General features: G+C 51.4%; 1 long non-coding RNA gene and 1 pseudogene across 1 annotated transcript; one reads left to right on the top strand and one right to left on the bottom strand.

Annotated features, from left to right (window-relative positions):
* Positions 1-12,091, bottom strand: part of LOC128827620 (butyrophilin subfamily 2 member A1-like) — a 32,310-nt pseudogene extending 20,219 nt beyond the window's left edge.
* LOC128827624 (uncharacterized) lies at positions 1,447-3,059 on the top strand. Its single transcript, XR_008443030.1, has 2 exons — positions 1,447-1,557; positions 2,484-3,059. It is a non-coding gene; the product is annotated as an uncharacterized LOC128827624 (long non-coding RNA).
* Positions 12,092-13,219: the final 1,128 nt, after the last annotated feature.

Here is a 13,219-nt window from a genome sequence, read left to right as displayed (position 1 = left end):
AGAAAAACCAAGAGCTGGGACTGGGACATTATCACTTAATGGCTGGGGAGCCAGTGCAGGTTGGATATATGAACTCAGCATGGTTTGGCAGCAGGAGAACAGGGGATGAGGAGTGTCAGGGAGCCTGGGTTAAAAACAGCATTCACAGCCACACAGGGCCTTTCCTTCTGGACTCAGAGGCAAAGGGACAGAGAGAGAGAGAGAGTCCAGAGGGATCCTACAGCAGCTTGGCTCAGTGGAGCCTTGGCTTCAGCCACTATGAGCCGTGTTTTAACCTCTGCCCCTCTGTGCTAACCTAAGGATTTCCCAACTCCCTATTCCAGTTGAGTAATAAACTAATAAACCCTAGCCTGTAGTCACTGGGCAGTGCTCACCATGAGAAACAGGAGAGCTAGAGCCCAGAGGCCGGTCTCAGAGCCACTGAGGCCAGGTGGCTACCCTCTTGGAAAATGTGACCCCTTGAGGGTCTGGCATGCTGAAGGAGTTATTTCCAAGAGACCTTTTAAAGGCAGGGCAGAGCACAGACACAGTGACCGTCATATAAATGGAAGCAATGTGATGCTGTGAACCCTGAGAGGCTGGGGGACTGAGCGTGGGACTAGAAGCCACGAACACCTGCATCCTGTTCCCAGCTCTGCCACTGACTTTGAGGCCTAGTCTACACTAGGAGTTTATCTCGAATTTAGCAGTGTTAACGAACTAACCCTGCACCTGTCCACACAATGAAGCCCTTTACTTCGATATAAAGGGCTCTTAATATCGATATCTGTACTCCTCCCCGACGAGGGGAGTAGCGCTGAAATCGCTATTGCCATTTCGGATTAGGGTTAGTGTGGCCGCAATTCGACGGTATTGCCCTCCGGGAGCTATCCCAGAGTGCACCATTGTGACCTCTCTGGACAGCAATCTGAACTTAGATGCACTGGCCAGGTAGACAGGAAAAGCCCCGCGAACTTTTGAATTACATTTCCTGTTTGCCCAGGGTGCAGAGCACAGGTGACCATGCAGAGCTCATCAGCACAGGTAACCATGCAGTCCGAGAATCGAAAAAGAGCACCAGCATGGATCGTACGGGAAGTATTGGATCTGATCGCTATATGGGGAGAGGATTCAGTGCTAGCAGAACTACGTTCCAAAAGACGAAATGCCAAAACTTTTGAAAAAATCTCCAAAGGCATGATGGAGAGAGGCCACAATAGGGACTCACTACAGTGCCGCATGAAAGTTAAGGAGCTCAGACAAGCCTATCAAAAAATAAAGGAGGCAAACGGTTGCTCCAGGTCAGAGCCGCAGACACGTCGCTTCTACGCTGAGCTACATGCAATTCTAGGGGGGCCGCCACCACTACCCCACCTCTGACCGTGGATTCCGAGGCGGGGGTAATCTCAGCCATGCCTGAGGATTCTACGGATGGGGAATAGGAGGAGAAGGAGGATGACGACAAGCTTGCAGAGAGCACACAGCACTCCGTTCTCCCCAACAGCCAGGATCTTTTTCTCAGCCTGACTGAAGCACCCTCCCAACCCCCAGACAATGAGGCCATGGAAGGGACCTCCGGTGAGTGTACCTTTGTAAATATAAAATGTGGTTTAAAAGCAAGTGTTTTTTAATGATTAATTTGCCCTGAGGACTTGGGATGCATTCGTGGCCAGTGCAGCTACTGGAAAAGTCTGTTAACGTGTCTAGGGATGGAGCAGAAATCCTCCGGGGACATCTCCATGAAGCTCTCTGGAGGTACTCTAAAAGCCTTTCCACAAGCCTTATTCCGTCCTCCATGGTAGGACACTTGACCACGCCATGCTAGTAGCAAGTAATCTGGTATCATTGCATGACAAAGCCTGGCAGCGTATGGTCCCGGTGTTTGCTGGCATTCAAGCAACATCCGTTCTTTATCTCGCTGTGTAATCCTCAGAAGAGGGATATCGTTCATGGTAACCTGGTTGAAATACGGGAATTTAATTAAGGGGACAGAGGTGACCGTTCCTACTGGGCTGTTTGCCTGTGGCTGAAAATAAATCCTTCCCTGCAGTTAGCCAAGCGCGGGGTGGGGTGGGGGGAATCTTCCCTGATACCAACCACGCGGTGGGGGAAGGGATAAAGCAATCATCCCAGAGAAATGGATGGGGGGGGGGGTTAGTTTGGTTTCTGCTGCTGCACATTAACAGGAAAACTGCAGCACTCAACGGGCTTTGCTTGGTATGTGGGAAAGGAGGGCGCTGCTTGTAGGAAAGCTGCAGAAGCCGAAAGACAATGGCTTACCATGGCCGCAGGCAAGCCGAATTCTGTTGCCCGGAACTGCGTCTGTGCTCTCTAACACCAAAGCCGCAGGCACTCAATATTAAGATGCAAAATGCGACCTTATACCGAAATCACATGTGCTATGTAATGTGAATAGTGTTGTTCACCATGAAAGAGTATAAGCATTGTTCTGTAAAATGTATCTTTTTAAATACTTCTCTCCCTTTTTTCCCTCCCTCCCGCAGCTGCAAATTTTTCAAGCCTCCCTCCTCCGTCCCGAAGGCTATCTCAGATAAGGTGTCGAAAAAAGAGGATGTGAGACGTAATGTTCTCGGAAATCATGGAATCCACCTGCAATGAAAGAGCTCATCTGAAGGAATGGAAGGACATGGTATCAAAGTACAGGAAAGATGCCAGTGAGGCCATGAGGGACGCTCGAGATGAGAGGTGGCAGGCTGCAATGCGGGGCCTGCTGCGTGATCAAACGGACATGCTCCGGCGTCTGGTGGAGCTTCAGGAATGGCAGCAGGAGCACAGAGTGCTGCTGCAGCCGCTGTATAACCTCCCTCCCCCCTCACCACGTTCCATAGCCTCCTCACCCAGACATGCAAGAACGCGGGGGGGAGGGGGGGAGGGAGGCTCCGTGTACCCTCCCACTCCACCCCAGTGGACAGCCCAACCGAAAGGCTGTCATTACACTGAACTTTTTTAGTGCCTTTTCCTTCCCTTCTATCCTCCTCCCAAACCCCACCCGGGCTACCTTGTCAGTTCTTTCCCTCTTTTTATAATCAATTAATAAAGAATGCATGATTTTTAAACGATAGTGACTTTATTTCCTTTGAAAGCAAGCTGGGATCGAAGGGGGAGGGTGGGTTGCTTATAGAGAACGAGTCAATCAAGGGGGTGGGTTTTCATAGATTCATAGATTCTAGGACTGGAAGGGACCTCGAGAGGTCATCGAGTCCAGTCCCCTGCCCGCATGGCAGGACCAAATACTGTCTAGACCATCCCTGAGAGACATGTATCTAACCTACTCTTAAATATCTCCAGAGATGGAGATTCCACAACCTCCCTAGGTAATTTATTCCAGTGTTTAACCACCCTGACAGTTAGGAACTTTTTCCTAATGTCCAACCTAGACCTCCCTTGCTGCAGTTTAAGCCCATTGCTTCTTGTTCTATCCTTAGAGGTTAAGGTGAACACATTTTCTCCCTCCTCCTTATGACACCCTTTTAGATACCGGAAAACTGCTATCATGTCCCCTCCCAGTCGTCTCTTTTCCAAACTAAACAAACCCAATTCTTTCAGCCTTCCTTCACAGGTCATGTTCTCAAGACCTTTAATCATTCTTGTTGCTCTTCTCTGGACCCTTTCCAATTTCTCCACATCTTTCTTGAAATGCGATGCCCAGAACTGGACACAATACTCCAGCTGAGGCATAACCAGAGCAGAGTAGAGCGGAAGAATGACTTCTCGTGTCTTGCTCACAACATACCTGTTAATACATCCCAGAATAATGTTTGCTTTTTTTGCAACAGCATCACACTGTTGACTCATATTTAGCTTGTGGTCCACTATAACCCCTAGATCCCTTTCTGCCGTACTCCTTTCTAGACATCAAGGAGAAACAAACAGAACTTTCACACGGTAGCCTGGCCAGTCATGAAACTGGTTTTCAAAGCTTCTCTGATGCGCAGCACTTCCTGGTGTGCTCTTCTAATCGCCCTGGTGTCTGGCTGCGCATAATCAGCGGCCAGGCGATTTGCATCAGCCTCCCACACCGCCATAAAGGTCTCCCCCTTACTCTCACAGAGATTGTGGAGCACACAGCAAGCAGCAATAACAATGGGAATATTGGTTTGGCTGAGGTCTGAGCAAGTGAGTAAAGTGTGCCAGCGACCTTTTAAACGTCCAAATGCCCATTCTGCACTTGCTCAGCCTACAGTTGAACAGCTCCTGATTCCTGTCCAGGCTGCCTGTGTACGGCTTCATGAGCCATGGCATTAAGGGGTAGGCTGGGTCCCCAAGGATAACTATTGGCATTTCAACATCCCCAACTGTTATTTTCTGGTCTGGGAAGTAAGTCCCTTGCTGCAGCCATTTAAACAGAGTAAGGTTCCTGAAGACGCGAGCGTCATGAACCCTTCCCAGCCATCCCACGTTGATGTTGGTGAAACATCCCTTGTGATCCACCAGTGCTTGCAGCACCATTGAAAAGTACCCCTTGCAGTTTACGTACTGGCTGCCCTGGTGCTCCGGTGCCAAGATAGGGATATGGGTTCCATCTATCGCCCTACCACAGTTAGGGAATCCCATTGCAGCAAAGCCATCCACTATGACCTGCACGTTTCCCAGAGTCACTACCTTTGGTAGCAGCAGCTCAGGGATTGCTTTGGCTACTTGCATCACAGCAGCCCCCACAGTAGATTTGCCCACTCCAAATTGATTCCGACTGACCGGTAGCGTCTGGCGTTGCAAGCTTCCACAGGGCTATCGCCACTCACTTCTCAACTGTGAGGGCTGCTCTCATCTTGGTATCTGGCGCTTCAGGGCAGGGGACAGCAAGTCACAAAGTTCCATGAAAGTGCCCTTATGCATGCAAAAGTTTCGCAGCCACTGGGAATCGTCCCACACCTGCAACACTATGCGGTCCCACCAGTCTGTGTTTGTTTCCCGGGCCCAGAATCGGCGTTCCATGGCATGAACCTGCCCCATTAATAGCATGATCTCCAAAGCGCCAGGGCCCACGGTTTGATAGAATTCCATGTCCATGTCCTCATCACTCTCGTCGCCGCGCTGCGTAGCCTACTCCTCGTCGCCTGGTTTTGTAGGTTCTGGTTCAGCATAAACTGCACGATAACGCGCGAGGTGTTTACAATGTTCATGACTGCTGTCTTGAGCTGAGCGGGCTCCGCGGTATGGCGTCTGCACTGTTCACCCAGGAAAAAGGCACGAAACGGTTGTCTGCCGTTGCTTTCCCGGAGGGAGGGGGAGGATGTACCCAGAACCACCCGCGACAATGTTTTTAGCCCCATCAGGCATTGGGATCTCAACCCAGAATTCCAATGGGCGGAGGAGACTGCGGGAACTATGGGATAGCTATGGGATAGCTACCCACAGTGCAACGCTCCGGAAATTGACACTAGCCCCGGTACATGGACGCACACCGCCGAATTAATGTGCTTAGTGTGGCCGCATACATTCGACTTCTGTAAAACCGGTTTCTGTAAAATCGGAATAATCCTGTAGTGTAGACATACCCTGAGTGGCCTTGGCCCGTCATATACAGATGGATTCTGGCCTTTTCACAGTCCTCTGACAGAGTAAAGGGGGTTGGGCAATCCCCTCCCCCCCACAGGAGTGGCTCAGGGCTGGCATACTTGACCGTATCCTCAGAGCATCAAAGTGTGTCACATGGTGTGGCTGGAGCACTTGGCGTTCTGCCAATACCAACCTGCAGAGCAGCTGTGGAGGCTGCTGCAAGCTAGGGCAACCCTAATTGACACTGGGGGCTGTTGCAGTCCCTGGAACAACCCAGGATCCAGGAGATGCAAAGGTGACTAAAAGCCAGGCTCTGTCCTGGGCTGCATGTCCTGAGAGGCAGAATTTCATCTTTAGATTTGGCACAATATCTCCTTAAGGGCTAATTACATCTCCTAGGTGATCTTCTTACTGAGACCTTTACTACACTCATAGGGAAACATTTTAAAATGCTCCTTCTCCTAGAAATCAACTCCTCTTTACTCGTCATTTCTTTCTGGATTCCTATAACGTATAAAGTATATATCATTATTGTGCTTTACATTCAACCTGCTTTCAGCCATGTCTCAGAGTTAGGCAAAACACTCACAGGGACTGTAACTGATCACTTTATCAAAATTACTGCTGGTTGAAATTTTTTCATCAGAACATTTTTTGACCAAATGTGGCTTTTTGAGCTAAATGAAAATTTTCAATTTCAGTCAAAAATTTCCCTTCTTGTTGAAAAACCAGAAATAAAAAATTTTGTCTGAAAATTGAAACATTTTCATTAAAAATACATTCTCAGTAAGTATTTCTGGTTTACTTCCCAGTTTTTGGACATAACAAACAAACTAAAAACAATTGGTAGGAAATTCTGAAGAACAGTTTAAAAACAATTTCCCACCAACAATAATTGGCCTTTTCAAACCACTTCTAATCAAACCTGATTCAGCCAGGTTTCCCCTTTTTTAATTTTTGCCGTTTGAAAATCATGTTTGTAACTTTATGTAAATTCTCCCAGAGTTTGGAAGAGTGTGATCAAAGCCCTGCTGTGCCTGGCAGCTACTCCTTGTTTTCCCACCCTCCCCACCTAGCCCCCAAGCTCCCCGCAAGCCCTTTTCTTCTCGGCACCAGAGCTGAAATCCTGGCCCCACTGGCACCAGTGGGAGGATTATTACCAGGTGTTACCCAGTATCTCCACTACCCAGCTCTCCCCCGCATTGTGAACACTCAGGGCATGGCTACACTTGCAGATGTAGAGCGCTGTGAGTTAATCCAGCCTTCATAGAGCGCAGTAGGGAAAGCACTGCAGTCTGTCCACGCTGACAGCGCACTGGCGTGGCCACATTTGCGGCACTTGCAGCGGCATTGGGAGTGGTGCATTATGGGCAGCTATCCCAGCATGCAAGTGACTGCAAAGTGCTTTTCAAATGCAGGGGGTGGAGTGTGTTGTGTGTATGTGGGGGGAGAGAGAGTGGGTTTTTGGGGGGCTGAGAGTATGTCAGCATGCCGTCTTGTAAGTTCAGACAGCAGCAGATCCCCTCTCTCCCCCCGCCTCTCTCTCTCTCTCTCTCTCACACACACACACACACACACACACACACACACACACACACAGCATTTCACAGAAACGGAGCTTTGAAAGGGCATTTCCGCATTCCTACAGGAGTTCAAAACAATGACAAGAGTGGCCACTTGACTTAAGGGGTTACGGGACGTCTCCGGAGGCCAATCAGAGCGCAGTAACACAACACCTCGTTCACACTGACGCCCGGGCGTTGTAGCCAAGGTGCAGCAAACGTTCTTCCTCTCACTGAGGTGGAGTACCAGCAGCGCTGTAGCCGCGGAGTCAGAGCGCTCTACATATCTTGCCAGTGTGGACAGGGAGTGAGCTAGTGCGCCCGGGTTGCTTTATTGCACTGTAACTCGCAGTTTCTAGTTGTTGGGGCCATTCTACGGAACTGACTGTCCCTGCAAGCAGGACCCAGCTATACATCCTCACTGCCCCTAGGGGCAGGACACGTCCCACAGAACCAGAAATCAATCAGCCTCATGGGGACATTTTTGGGCACAGCTGCCACATGCTGCCAGCTGGAGACTTGCTGTGGGGGCCTATTTTAGGCCACAAGACACAGTTATTGCCCAAGTCCCTGGCTCCTCTGCCCACCAGCTGCCACCTTTGCTGCTCTGCTCATCATCCCCGAGTTCCCTCAGACAGAGCTCAGGCTGAGGGCCCAGCCTTCCCCAGCAGAGCCGCTGGCTTCTGTGGGAGAGAGACTGGACCCTAAAGCACCAGGAATCCTACCTGAGTCCAGCCGGTGAATGTGAAGAGAAATAAGGAAAATGGTGAAGCCAAGCAGCGGCAGTGACCTCACAGAGCCGGAGGACATCGAGGAATCTTCCATCTCCCTGATGTCCAGACGACCACATAAGCCCTGGGTGAGTGAGTCAGTGAGCGTGACCCTGCAATCCAGGACATGAGAGTGGTAAATAGGCAGAGCTGGTGCGACTACGCTGACTCCACTGGGTACTGGAGTGCGACAACCCCACATTCTGGCCAGACCTTTCAGAGATGCCCAGCACCTGCAGCTGAGGCCAGATTTTCCAAAGGGCTCAAAGCGTTGGGTTCACAGTAAGTGCTGAGTTCTGCTGACAGTCAGGCCCAAACCCAGGCCAGCTCCAGCACTGGCACAGGAATAAACCCACTCTTACAGGAACGATTTCTAGATAAGTTCCAGAACTATCGGCCAAAAGCTCCTGACCTCCGGCCTGCATGTGCCCTCAGCCCAGGGAATTCCGTGCTGGTTCGAAACTGCAGCCCTGTGCTACAAAGAGGGCTTGTGGGGTATCTTTCTTAAACCACACACAGGGCAGTGTGTCACTCTGCAGGGAAGGGGGCCCTGCTGCCACCCAGCTGCAGCTCACAGGGGGAGGAGGAGGTCTGCCAGCCTCCACCCCTGCCCATCTGGGAAGGAGACTCCAGCCTGCCAAAAGGGGAGTCTTCGCAGCCCTTGCCTGTCCAGCACACAGTTCTTGTGTGGGTTGTCTCTGATGCAGCCACTGAAAATGTGTGTGTGGGGCGCAGTGTGGGGCAGGGCCCAGGGAGTGCTGTATAACTGGGGCCCGGGATTGTCACAATCCAGCCCACAAGGGTGGCATCCCAGGGCGGGCCCAGCTGGAGTCAGTGCACACCGGCTGTACAGCTGGCTGAGGGCCTCAGGCAGCACCCTGAAGCAGGACTGTGATCCCACAGGACTCAGCAAAAGCCTCAGGCAGAGAAAGCCCCCTCTGGGGAATCCGGTTTCTGGCACCAACAAGATCAAACAACCCAGCAGAGCCCTGGGGAATTATCTCTGTGTGCAGCTCAGTAATAGAACAGAGCACAGCTGCACCTCTCAAAGGATTATCCACAGGGGCATCAGCAACATCAGTCAACTGGGGAAACTGAGTCATGGCTTTTCTGCAAAGAAAATTCATACCTCATTAATCGGTTGGAATTCTTTGAACGTGCCAAAAGGCATAGTAGATATAATTCACTTGGACTTTCTAAAGGCCTTTGGCGCAGTCCCTCTCAAGGGGCTACTAAAGAAATCAGGTCATGGGTGAGAGGTAAAATATTGTCATGGATCAGAAACTGGCTTGGCAACAGTGGGAATAAATGGTCAGTTTTCATCATGGCTAAAGATTAACTGCGGGACCTCAAGGTTCTGTACTAGGTTCTGTGTTCTTTAATACACTTATTCATGAGCTGGAACGGGGATGAGATGGGTGGGGAGAGAGTGATAGATGAAGGTGACACAAAGATATTGAGGTTAGTCAGGCCGTGAGAGGGCTGTGAGGAACTTCAGAGAGACCTGAACAACCCGGGGAATGGACAACAGGAGAGCAAATGAAATCCAGCGTTGATAAATGCAAAGTACTGTACACCAGAGCGGGAAGTCTGAACGCCTAATCCAGATGGACTGTACCAACTCAGGAGAGGACCTGGCCATCACAGCAGTCTGCTCAATGGAGACCTCTCCTCAGTGAACAGCTGCAGGCCAAGAAAGCTAACAAAACATTGCTGTGTGGGGGGAGGGGCTTTTACCAGCAGCACTGCAGGAAGCCTGGGGTTCCTCCTTTGTTCGGTGGGCCTGGGAAGGGGAGAGGCTAGAAGGACCCTTAGCCCTGGATTTCCAGCTGTTGCTTAATAAAGCTAATGTTAAAAAAAATTTACATTATATTTACACAGATTAAGAAAAGAGTGTCTGTACATCTAGATATAGTGCTTAGATAAGGGGTGGGCAAATTTTTTGGCCTGAGGGCCGCATCGGGTTTCATGAATTGTATGGAGAGCCGGTTAGGGGAGGGGGTCATGGCCCAGCCTCCACCTCCTATCTGCCCCGCCCCAGGACTCCTGCCCCATCCAACCCCCCGTGTTCCTTGACTGCCCCCCGGGACTCCTGTCCCATCCACACACCCTGTCCCCTGACCGCCCCCGGACACCCGCCGCCTCATTCAACCCCTCCTCATTTCTGATGCCCCCGCCCCGGAACCCCTGCCCCATCCACCCCCCCTGCTCCCTGACCACCCCCGGAACCCCTGCCCCAACTGCCTCCCATCACCCCTTCCAATCCCTCCTCTCCTTCCTGACTGCCCCCCCCAGGACCCCTGCCCCCATTCAACCTCCTGTCCCCCCTGATTGCCACAACCTCTATCCACACCCCCACCCCCTGACCACCACACCCTGCTCTGTGCCCCCTTACCGCGCTGCCTGGAGCACCGGTGGCTGGTGGCACTACAGCCGCGCTGCCCAGCTGGAGCCAGGCCACGCTGCCGCCATCGCACAGCACAGAGACCAGGTCAGGCCGGTCTCCCAGGAGCTCACAGCCCCGCCGCCCAGAGCATTGTGCCAGTGGCGGAGTGAGCAAGCTGAGGTTGCGAGGGTGGGGGGACAGCAGGGGAGGGGCCAGAGGCTAGCCTCCCGGGCCAGGAGCTTGGGGGCCAGGCAGGACAATCCCACGGGCCGGATATGGCCCGCAGGCCGTAGTTTGCCCACCTCTGGCTTAGATTATCCAGAAAGTCAAAATACATGAAGTACATAATCAGCAATAACCCAAATTTAGGGGATTAAATTTAACAATAGTTTAGATATTAGAATCCAAATACTCAGGTACATCACTCATGAAAAGTTGTACAGAGAGTTGGTTGTGGAAAGCAAATATATCAATCAATGAGTGAAAATTGTCCCTCAGTAATTGAGAATTTAGGGCAGGTTGTCCATTGGTGTTCCACTGGGAACTAAGCCAATCGGGCTCTTTCTGTGCCATCCCTGGGTACTTGGAGACTGGCCACAGTTTGCTTTGTGCAGCATCATTATTTGTGTAGTCACATGCCAAAGAAGGTGGGTGGGGGCAGTCGGAGGCCGCATGGAAATTGGAGCTCATCACCCTGCAGCTACCAATTCTCCCTGCTCTCTCCAGCCTTCAGCAGCAGCTTGCATGGAATGTTTGCAGATTAAAGGCAGACAGCGCTAGGTTAGCATGAGCAGGGACACTCCATAGGGAAGCCCCATCTCCAGGGCGGACTGGCTGAGTCATGGGACACTGCTGCTGAGGGGGGATGAGGCAGGAGTTAAAATAACTGGTGTCCCCAGGCAACTCTGACACCTCCCTAGAAGAAAACATGCAAGACCAGTTCTGTTATTTATTATTAGCCTTTCTGTAGAGTGAAATACCAGTCAAAATACCCCTGCAAAATGCTCCGGATGCCTGAACAATTTATTAGAGTCAAAACGGCTGGCGCCCACCCAGCAGGAAAACATTATCCCACACACAGAACGAATGAACTCAGCCAGCCAACAAATCAAAGCTGTCAAACTGCCCCATTAGCCACCCAGGAACAACCCTCAACCCGCTCCCATAACTCTATCCAGTAAAGAAGGGCCCGTCAAGCTCCGGTGAAGGGGCAGGTCCCTTTTGATGTATCTTGGAGCCAGACAGGGTCTCTCTGATTAGAAGCCAGGCCAAGGAGCTCTGGGGGCACGAGGAGGATATTGGTTGGGCTAGAGCACATGCAGTGGGAGCATGCCAGCTGCTGCACCCCTTCATAGGGCTGCCCTGCACTGCCCTTCCCCTGCTGACACAGGACATGGGATTTAAAAACAAAGTAAAGGATGAAAACTTCCTGCCACCTACCTTATGAAACCGGGAGAAACTTCTCAGTGGTTACAGAATTGCTGTCCTCCAGCTTCTCTACAGTCAGTTACACGGACCCCTAGTCCAGGAGGTGCCTCACAATTAACGAATTAAAGTGAGGCTATGAAGCAAAATCATTTTGGAAAAGAGAATCAGTTGGGTATCAGTCTGGTCTCATGCAATTTTCTGTTAATGCTTGTTCAATGGCTGCAGAATTTGTTCTTTTCTCCAGCATGTAGGAAGGCTAAAATAGAAAGTGAAAGAGTAAAGCAGAACAAGGTGGTTTGCCAGGGGTCAAAAAATCATTTTTTTCTGCTTTTTAGCAAAACTGACAACCAGGGGCGGCGAGTTGTATTGGCTGGTGGTGCCTGGGCTCCAGCAATATTCAGGCCCCAGGGGCCCGGCCCTACCTGCCGCCCCTCCGTGCTTCCCCGGAGCACCGTCTCTCCCCTACAGCAATATACTGCCTCCCTACATCAACTGCTGCCGCAGGGTCCTAGTGCCCCCCATCCACTAAACCAGGGTAGACTGACCCTGAGCCTGCCCTTCCCCCTCAGAGCCTTTCATTTTCCAATGGGATCCTCCACCCAGGCTCCAGCATTTCTGCCACCCCAAGCAAAAAAAAAAATAAATAAAAAAAAGCCACGATTGGCGGCGGCAGTTCAGCGGCAGGTCCTTCGCTCCCAGAGGGAGTGAGGGACCTGCCACCACCGAATTGCCGCAGGTGCCGCCCCTCTCCCTTGGCCGCCCCAAGCACCTGCTTGTTAAGCTGGTGCCTGGAGCCGGCCCTGCCTCCACCAGCACAGGGCCCCCCCCCGCTCGCAGTCACCGCTCCTGCCCCACGCTGGCCAAGGGGAGAAGCGGGGGAGGGATAGTTCAGTGGTTTGAGCATTGGCCTGCTAAACCCAGGGTTGTGAGTTCACTCCTTGAGGGGGGCCATTTAAGGATCAGGGGCAAGATACCTCCTGAGGTTCCTTCCAATCCTTATATTCTATGATGAATAGGGCGGTTAGATTCCAGGGATTTTTTTTTTTTGCCAGACAAAAGACTATATAATATATATGTATACACAGTATAAGATTTAAACAAACAATTTAATACTGTACACAGCAATGATAATTGTGAAGCTTGGTTGAGGTGGTGAAGTCAGAGGGTGGGATATTTCCCAGGGAATGCCTTACTGCTAAATGATGAACTAGCACTCGGCTGAGCCCTCAAGGGTTAACACGTTGTTAATGCAGCCTCACGCTCTATAAGGCAGCACAAATGGGGGGGTAGGGGGTGGGAAGACAGCACGGCAGAGACACACACCCTGTGTGTGAGAGAGAGAGACTTTGAGAAAGCAGCTGCTGCCAAGAAGCTCCCTCCATTCTGAGCCCTGTCATGTCCTCCCCTGCTCTGTGGAGATGGGGGACAGGAATGGGGGAGGAGGACACCCTGACAACAGCACCCCTCTTCTCCCCCCACCCCCAGGAAGAGGTTCATGGGAGCAGCTCCAAGGCAGAGAGCAGGAGCAGCACACGGCAGTGGGGAGAGGGACATTTGAACTGCCGGCAATTAAT

The sequence above is a fragment of the Malaclemys terrapin genome, chromosome 22, assembly GCF_027887155.1.
Source record: "Malaclemys terrapin pileata isolate rMalTer1 chromosome 22, rMalTer1.hap1, whole genome shotgun sequence".
NCBI classification, from domain to species: domain Eukaryota; kingdom Metazoa; phylum Chordata; order Testudines; family Emydidae; genus Malaclemys; species Malaclemys terrapin.
This window is presented reverse-complemented; position numbering and strand designations above follow the sequence as displayed.